The sequence below is a fragment of the Orbicella faveolata genome, unplaced genomic scaffold (assembly GCF_042242905.1).
Source record: "Orbicella faveolata isolate gen_17 unplaced genomic scaffold, um_ofav_v1 contig_2, whole genome shotgun sequence".
Lineage (NCBI taxonomy): Eukaryota > Metazoa > Cnidaria > Anthozoa > Scleractinia > Merulinidae > Orbicella > Orbicella faveolata.
The window spans coordinates 5,738,848-5,748,566 of NW_028301547.1; the positions used below are offsets into that span (position 1 = coordinate 5,738,848).

General features: G+C 37.0%; 1 long non-coding RNA gene across 3 annotated transcripts; it reads right to left on the reverse strand.

Annotated features, from left to right (window-relative positions):
- Window positions 1-793: 793 nt before the first annotated feature.
- On the reverse strand, window positions 794-8,688 carry LOC149111685 (uncharacterized). Of its 3 annotated transcripts, none has more exons than XR_016207036.1 (5): window positions 7,870-8,688; window positions 5,616-5,700; window positions 5,130-5,227; window positions 2,531-3,318; window positions 794-2,217 (listed from the first exon to the last, which is right to left on the reverse strand). It is a non-coding gene; the product is annotated as an uncharacterized LOC149111685 (long non-coding RNA). The 3 variants fall into 3 exon arrangements; XR_016207034.1 differs by having other exon boundaries at window positions 5,328-5,700; XR_016207035.1 differs by having other exon boundaries at window positions 5,104-5,227; window positions 5,328-5,700.
- Between the last annotated feature and the right edge of the window lie 1,031 nt (window positions 8,689-9,719).

Sequence of the window (9,719 nt, forward strand, 5' to 3'; positions counted from 1 at the left end):
ACGGTTTCTTTGGTAACGTCAGCATGTATAAAGACGATAGTTCTTCCGTTGCAATATTGGTTCACACGCCAGATCGTTGCGCAGTTTCGTTGAAGTCACTACATAGGAGGCCCAATTTCCTGATTGAGAACCAAATATTTCTCTACAATGTTTCGTCTCAGGTCAGTCATTAATCCAGCAAAACGTTTCTTTGAATCTGCCATGAACAAAGGAAGGAAGAAGGGAAAGCTGCCAATGCTATCGCCAATGTCAAACGCCCACGCCGACCGACAATGCTGACGCGTAGTTCAGAAAGTTTTTGAAAAACTTTGGCTAGCAAAAAAAACACGTTTTTCGGGTCAAACTATAGCCCCATAAAGTACTAGTTCTTTTGCCGTATTCAAAATGAAAACATACAGGAGTCATTAAAAGTTTCAAAAAGACCTTTGGCACTTTTTCGAGGAAGCAGAAAACAATTTTGGGTATCAAATGTAATAATCCAGCTTACTGTATACATGTAGGTCTTGATAATAATAAAATTGTTGAAAGAAACCAGTTTCACTCCTGAGCGCTTAAACTTGTCTTTGTTACCATTACTGTCATCGGAACTGTTATAAACTCTTGCGATGAACCCATGCGCTTAGTAGTAGTAGACCAAGTGTGATTTATTTGGTATTCTCTATTTTGTACTTTGCATTTGCAGCGGAGATTGGCCATGATGTATTACTAATATATAGATTTAGGCCAGCCTAAAAGCGGAGCTCCTCAGTTATTTTTCGGAATGTTGTTACTAATGAAAATAATCCAACATGTATGAGGTAAATTGCGAATGATTTAATAGTTTCAGCCGGAACTAGTATTACTTCAGCAGATCGAGGTGTAAGATGGTGTGATTATGAAATATAGAGCCACGATTTCAAGGATTTCTGGGAAGCTACCAAAAATCTTGATCACATAACAGAACTGTCTTCTGTGCTTTTTGGTGGCATTTCTTGTTCTTTCCTACCTTATTCAGAAAGACAAGGCATTGTCATTAATCATTATATTCTTCCTTAGTCAACATGAGGACTCCCACACAAAAGAAGTTTACACATTTTTTTGTTGTGGGGACTGATTGAAATGCAGTGGTTACAATATACTCAGTCCCTGAATCTCTACCACATGAAATCTCACAAAAATACCAAAACAGTATACATATGTGAAAAGTTGGAAAGTTTGGTTTTCTAACTTGTCCCCAAAGATACATTTAGCCATCTTCACTATTGTATGGAGTCTCCTCCTGCTGGAAGGGTTTGCAATACGCAAAATCACCCTCGCATGAATGGTAATTACGATATTTTTTTTTTTGCTGATCATGAATACTTGCATAGGCTTCTAATAATAATTTTATTATTCAATTTCAATGTGATTTGTTCTTTTTCTCGACTGGCATTGTGGACTACAAGAGCTGCGATTGGGTTCCATTGATTAATTTTGCTATGATTAAATTATACCAAGAATTATCAGTGAGCTAAGAGGAAGTTATATTATGTACATGTATTTTGTCTGCACTACACAACCAAATGCACTCAAAGGTTATGAGGCATAGGTACATTTGTCAGAAGAGCCCAGCATATCCAAGATATGTTTTGATTGACACATCAATTAAGATAATTTATAGCAAAATGGATAAAAAATACATCAATATCCTACATGCACCAAAGCCAGACATGGGGTTATAAGGCAATCGTTTAAACAACAGATTGAAATAATTTATAAATTAGAGAACACTATTTCTACAACAGAATGGAACAAATTAACCTTATCGGACATTGCGAATGGCAAGGCTGTCTGTAGAATGTCACAAATTTCTCAACCCTTTCTTTCTACAAAAATGCTAATCCTGCAACTTTGCTTAAGACCCAGTTCTCCATTTCGTGTTGGCAAAATATCAATTTATGCCATGTCCAATGCAGATTATCACAAAATTGATTTAAAAGCTCAATAAATATCATTTTAAAGCCAAAAAGCCAATTATTTAAATAAACCATGAGTAAATTATCTCTAAGAAAAACTGATTAAATTAACAGGCACTTAAAAATAATTAGTTAATATGTGTTTCTTAATAATGTAATGCAGTGTATCTGTCACAATGTTGCAGCTATGATATTACTACAAACAGGATGGGTTGCAGAACTGAACCTCCAAGTCAGTTTATTCAATGAACTTGGTGCAGAATTTATAATCCCATCAAGTTGTCTGTAAATACAGAGAAACCAAACAAAGCATTACAATCATAGGTAATGAATTACTAAACTCTTTCACATGTACTGTATGAACAGTGTATGTTCCATTAATATTGGGGATCTCTCAGAAGCTCCATCCATGATAAATTAATTTGTTCCCAGATGCATTTGTTTATAGAACTTTTCACAAATTAATATCTCTGTCATAACAGTGACCTCTGTGTTCTCCAACAATTAGCACACAAGAAAAATACACTCAGTAAGATATTGTTTACAATAAAAATCAATACCTATAAGCAATCATAAGGACCTTAAATTTATATTACCTCAGAAATATCTCACCAGGCCATGGTTGCTTTGAAAATCTTTGATGTTTTAATACAGGCTCCCCATCTGTAACCTGTTCATATATTGACTGACAGGAACAGGCATGTAATTCCTTTCTTTGATATACAGTGTACTTCATTGTTAGCTGTTTACTGAGTGTTAGTAGTGAATCAAATGCTAGGGGTTGGTACTCCAACTTTCACTGTGGCAGGCTCTGCCCTGAGATACAAAGCAAACTTACATAACTGTTATGAACTTCGCCACTTGCTTTCGAGAGCAAATGCAATTTGCTTCAAACAAGCAACTGGAACATTGAGGGTTACAACAATGTGCACAGTCCCAATCACAGGGTCATCCAGGCTGTTTGGTTGTACATATAACTGTACAACTGTATATGAGTTCAGCTTCCAGAAGAAAATCAGAGTTTGTCAGGATAAATACTGATGTTCTTGCCTACTCAATGAATGAATGTGCAGTTCCAGAAGATATTCACACCCAACACCCCTTCACGGCCAGTCTTTAGAAATTCCAAATTAAAGTATCAGGAATCAAGAGCTCTAATAGAGAAAAAACCTCCATGTGGGGTATGAATCTTTTCTTGAAGAAAACAATGTCTGAGAAATCATTAATTACAAAATAATGTTTAAGAAACATCTTACTTTTCAGAGAATTTTGTAATCTACACTGTCTGGCCAGTTCATATACATGTATTTGACAAGTTGACACTGGGCATGTTTGTAAATTTGTGCACTTCAACATCACATTACTATGTAGTAGCACTGGCCAACTAAAAACAAACAGCATAATTTGGTTAATTAATATACACTGTACATTATTAGGTTGAAATATTGGTGTAGATTGTTGTACATCAACAGATACAGAAACTATTTGCACCTGAATCATAATGAGTGAAAAATCGTGCATGAGACATCTGCATGTACATGTAACAGCCCTCCACCTCAGAACCATCACAGATATGATATGATATTTTTAAACTCTCTGAAATTTCAGATTATTCAAGATTAACGTATGCACATACATCATCTGGGGCAACCCTAAAACACTAAATTTGGAAACCGAAATCCGGAATTCAGAATCTGGAATCCAGAATCCGGAACCAAAAACCAGAATCTGGAATCCAGATATTATGAATGATGATAGAAATAATTCACTTCAGCAATGTCTAATAAATAAATATGAGCAAAAATCATTTTGTTGTTATTTATTTTCTTGGCTTTACTTCAGCCACAGACTGTAATTGCTAAAAAATTATTGACTAGTTCTGAACAACCCTTAGCTATATATCTGGCCCCGTTGTTCAAAAGCTGCATAAAGCTATTCATTCGGTACATCACTATCCAGTCAGGGTTACTGATTTTTTGGGTGGATAGAGTTACTCATAGCCTGCGAGCAGGCTCTAGTATCTGTCTCTATTGTCTGAGCAGGCTAAATAGGTGTCTAGTGTTTTTCTGCATTGGCATGTCACCAAGAGCCTTCTTGCGGCTTTGCCAATCACACCCCCAGCCCAAACACGAGAGCCTGCTCATAGGCTAAGTTACCCATCTTTTGTTCAAGCTGGCCCTGGTGAAAGCCCGGTTCTTGTCTAGATCAAATTGCTCTGAGAAGACTGGTGAGCAGCACATTAACAACAAGCTATTATAGGCTATTGCAGTGAGTTTCTGGCAGTCTTTTAGCATCTTTGAACAGCATGTGGTCTGATCTGTCAGCAAGTGAGAAGCAGACAGAAGTAAGTGTGCAACATTTCTACAAATTGTTTTAATATGATGGCCGCCAAGAATATGAAATGCACAGTATGTGTGGAAATTGTGTTAATCTGGAATTGGTCTCGTATCTGTTGGAAAAATCAAATTTCATATTTAGACCAGACGGGTTAGCCCTTGGACTTCGAAATTGGGGGGCGTGACCGTCAATGTACAGGGGGCTGCCACTGATGGATATCCTGTTCTCTATGACATTTTCTATCTTGTTCAGTATGTACTAGACATAAAGGATAAATTTATACTTCCAGTAAATTGAAGCTCACTTATTAAACAAAATGGCAATTACCAGCAAGCTTATTTTAGACACTCTCGAGGTGCTTGGAATAAAATTAAGATGCACTTTACTGAGATTCTCATAATCATAGCCCTCACTAAAAATAACGGTCGCACAATTTCAACAGACGGGGAATTTTTGTTTCAAAAAAGGTTAAGTTTGAGGTCCTTTTTACTTGGCAGCTTACTTTTTACAGTCGAAAAGCTAAGCAAAACAATTTTCGTGTACTTGAAGAACTTATTTTCTTTGATTTGCAGATTCCGGTTTCCAGTTTCTGGATTCCGATTTTTGGTTCCAGATTCCGGACTCCGGTTTCTGGGTTTTAGGGTTGCCCCATATTTAACATATTGTTTGCTTCACATTCAGTTTACACATGGCTGTTATCCAGCATAGGCAGACTTATAAGTTTTCCTTCAAAAATATATTGCAACAACTATTGCATCTTTCGTTACCTATTCTTGTGATGAAATGACACAAAATTCAAGAACAAGAAGTCATAAGCATAAAACTAACTGACATGGTAGTGCTCACAGTTCCTCTTACCGTCTACATATGCTGTCCATAAACTGATGCTGCCTGGACAATGTACTCATTATTTTTCTGATCACACCTTTTAAAACATCACTGTTATATAATTTGTCCTGAAAAAGCAATACATGAAATGTTATGCCTTTGGCACTCACAAAATGCCTTTACAAGATGTATAATGTACACCATATCAACATTCACAATTCTCTTTACTTTCATTGTAACTCTTTTGTGTCATTTTCCCTCACTTGAAGACAGGACTTCCACATTAGATTATAATTGCCTCTGGAATCTCTATGAATTCACAGGGAGTGATAACAATTAAATCATGACTAATTTTAGCAAAGGAGGCATTCAAATGTCAGATTTTAATGCTAAGTTTATACAGTAACTTTACATCACTCTTCGTACATATATATAACCTCTCAATTATTGCACCTATAGACAGAAGGTGTGCTGGGGGAAGAAATGTTCTAAACTCTCTGAACTTTTCCCCCTTACCTGTAATAGGATGACTATTATGAACTACAGTTTGTAACCAACACCAACATCAGGTTATGTATACACATGTATATTTTGTTGTCGTCTGTAATCATAAAAAAATAAAAATTTAAAATCCCCCATAAAGTTCACACTCAATAACACTGCTACATGTAGCGCTGTTACTGGAAATCAATTTAAGTGAAACTGTTGAAACAGCTCTGCCAAAATTTTTCCTAGCAGTTAAGGCAGGATAACAGAATATACATGTAGCACACTGCAAAGGCTAGAGATACACACATGTTAGTTATCAGTTAGGATTTGGTGAGCTTCTGTGCTGTAGGTATGGTGGAAAATAATAGATTATCAGAAATGAAGGTTCCTGAGACATTTTGACAGCACTGAGAGGAATTAATATATAAATTCACAAAAGAAGGAGAAGTTCTTGCCCTGTCCAGTTCTCTGTAATAAAAATATCATTTACATGAGTCATTTATAATATGTGGTTTGTGTTTAAAGCCGATATAATGCACACTCTGATTCGCCAATTCCAGTGCATTATTTACATTTACATGGTATACCTCGGTAAAACCATAAAACATTGCGTGGGACTAAAATAAAAAATATAAAAAATAAAAAGAAATGCCTAATTCATAATAATTTAAAATACTCAACACTAAAACGAATGTAATTCTTTACTTGAAAACTATTCTCCCGTAATGCCCATGGGCCAATTACAGGCAGGCTAAAAAGTCCTAACACAAAGTAAAAGGAAATTAAGAAAACTATTGCTTTTTTCCGGAAAATTGTAGCGACTGAAGACAATGATGGAACACTCTGAGAGTGCATTCTATCAACCTGATGAGATAAAATTTAAGGAGAATAGAGAATTCATGAAGTTATATCACAAACAAATTGGTACAGGACAGGAGAAAGGAAACTGTACAGCCAGGAAGAAACTGAAACTTTCTTCAACCAGCAAAAAAGTATGCATGCACAACAAAGAAAACAGTCAGTGACATTCATTTAATAAGTTAGTAAATAAAAAATTAGTGTGAAGAAGAGAGTAAAGAGAGAGAGAGGGTGGAGATAGGAGAGCACTCTCTCCAACTAAATTGTGTATATATGTATGTAAAAGTTCTTCTTATTACTGAGAAATGGTCAGGGCAAGAACTTCTATTACACTGTTCAATTTACCGAGTCAATTAGTACTATCTCACTTTTTTGGAACATTTCCATATTAAGTGTAAATACCGCATTGGGGAATAACCTCTTATTAACAAAATACGGTCCATGTACCCCCAACCAAAAGCAATGGCACAAATAACATGAAATAGCCAATCAAAATCAAAGCAGAGCTTCATTTACAGACAGGATTGCCATGCATAATCGTCTACTCGACATTTTGGACTATATAAGCATTTCACCAAACCGAACTAATTGGACAGACAACAAAATAAAACGAGGAAATCTACATTATAAACACAAGATGCATATCACTACATCTGAGCTCGAGTATCAACAGCAAATCCCTTTTCAATGAACGGTGACCGAATAAAAGAGAGGGTAAAGAAAATTCGTTTAAGCTTGCGGTGTTAAAGTTGAAAAATTATTCACGCTTAAATTTGAATATTACTGAGAGTCTGTATTTTTGCCGACGGCTTAATTTAGCTATGCAGTCATTTCATTGGCAGTAGCTTTACCAGTCTTCAACCAATTTAACCTCGGAATTCACAAAAGCATTTCGCCAAACCGAATAAATTGAACTAACAAAACGAGGAAATCTCCATACTTTGTAATCACAATATGCAAATATTCACATAGGAACAAAAGTAAATTTAGCAAATCCTGTTCGCTTCGGCTTAAAATGGTTTGTAGACCTTTCTTGGTTCAGTTTTCAACAACAGAAGAACAAATTTTAGCAGTCTACGAAGCGGCAGTGCTAACTAAATCAGAGAAAACTTCAAAACTCGCCCGGCCGTGTTTACAAGTACGATTTTGGTTAAGCTTATTTTTAGATGTGAGGTTATAAGCTTAAATTGACGACGAAAATCGATAGAAAACATAATTTGTTTACAACTTACAGCAACCTCCAAAGCGACCCACGTGTTATTGTTTAGAGACGAGCGAAATTAAAACGATGCAATTTTTAAAATCTCTTACAGCATGGCTTCAAATAAGGAAGACTTTTAATGGATTCCAATTGAAAATAAGCTTATATCGCCGAGGAAACTTGTTAATTTTCATACCAAACGCAACAACAAAAGTCACTTACCGCAAGTTGGCAATTCAGTTCGGCCAGTGTAAATCTTCCAGGCAGAAACTTGCAGCAAAAGTTGTGAAGACTAAACTGAAGTTATATTTTCGATAGATCAACGAATCAACCACTTCTTTCCGCTACGTTTAGTGTTTTGCAATTTCTCTAAAACACTCGGGTACATTTGATTTCTCTTATGTTCATCACCTGACCAAATCAGGTGACTTTTGAATTTTCTTGCACGGCTGCACAGCATCACGTTCGCGCGAATTTTGAACTTGGCCATGGGGAGTTCGGCAGTCTTCTGAATCAATTTGTCGGGTACTTTCGCCTCCTTTCTATAGCCCTCGTTAGCTTTGGTTCACGGCATTGTTCGGTATTATTTCACCTCCTTTCTCTAGCCCTTGACTAGCTATAATTCACGGCATTGTTCAGTACTGTTTCGCCTCCTTCCCCAGCGCTGGCCCTCTCAGTCTTTTTCGCGATCTTCTTCGCTACTTCTTTGCCTGTTAATTCTTGCTTTCTGTCTTTTGCTTCAGCGCAACCCTGTCTTAAAAATATTAAATCAACCTCCGCTATCGTTTTTCTTTAAAAATCCGGCCAAGAAAAATGGCATTCACCCGCTACCAACTGAGGGTGCATGTCTCTGTCAACCTATTAGCTGGAGTATGGCCGCCATCTTGCGCGACTCCGTCGTCGTCGTCGTCGTCGTCGTCGCCGTCGTGCGTACGCGCCCACGAGCAATACCGCTAGCCATGATAACCATGAGAAAATCAATTCATGGGTTTCCTTTTCTCCCCTATATGGGTATGGGGCTCCGCCGGAGCTCCGCTATAATGAGACCGCCAAAACGAAGAAGATCGGCAAGTATGATAATAATTTTGCAGCCGGCCGGGTAAGGCGTGATATTGGAACAGTTTTTCCTTTTTGTCCTGACTCTACATTTCATTCATTTTGCGCCGCGTGGTACAATATTCCCAACAAGGCAAACAAATTATTTTATTCTAATTCTATACTGTCACCAGCTAATATCCATTGAAGACAAGACCAAACAGTTGTATCAAGTATCAAATGTAGAGAGAACATGTTGTCAAAAAAAAAAAACGAATTTATAAAAGATTTCATGAATACAATGCAACACATCAAGAGGATGTTATCTCCCAGGGAGTGACGACTGTCGGCCAATTAAGCGTCGATGTGTGTGTTCATCAAGGAAAACCTGCTTCTTCCATCCAGCCCCATTCCTGATGTCGGGTGCCCTTAAATCGCCACCCTCTTATTTCATACATGGAGTATTGGATGATGACCTTAAATTTTCCCATGCACTCGCCAAGAAATATGTGTCTAAATTTGTGACTCTTGGCTCTATTTTCTTTTTTGGGCGGAGGAGGCGGGGTAGGAGGACATTCAAAGGCAATTCACTAGTTACGTAGAACTAGTTTGAAAATAAAGGAGATTTCTTTATCGATCAGCGTCCTCTCTCCTTACTCTGTTTAGACTTTCAATGCTATGTTTGCTACTGCCCTTTATGTAAATACATGCTATATAATATTGAGCGAGGAGGAGGAACAAAGAACGAGAGACATTAACACTAAATAGAATTCTCACTCAGTCGGAGTCAGCCCATTGAGAGCATTATAGAGTTTTGAGGCCTTAGTTTCATTTCACTATCTTTCAGCGGGAAAGAGCGAATTACCTTTCTCCAAGAATACACGAATAATCACATGATTCTTATTGACTTCTCTCAAACGTTTCCATAGCTCCCTAAAGAAATTCTTAACTCATAAATGATGAGATCTCCATGAAACCCTTTGTTTTAAAATAAGAAAACATCACGCAAACAAAACACTGTTTGATTCGCACGATGC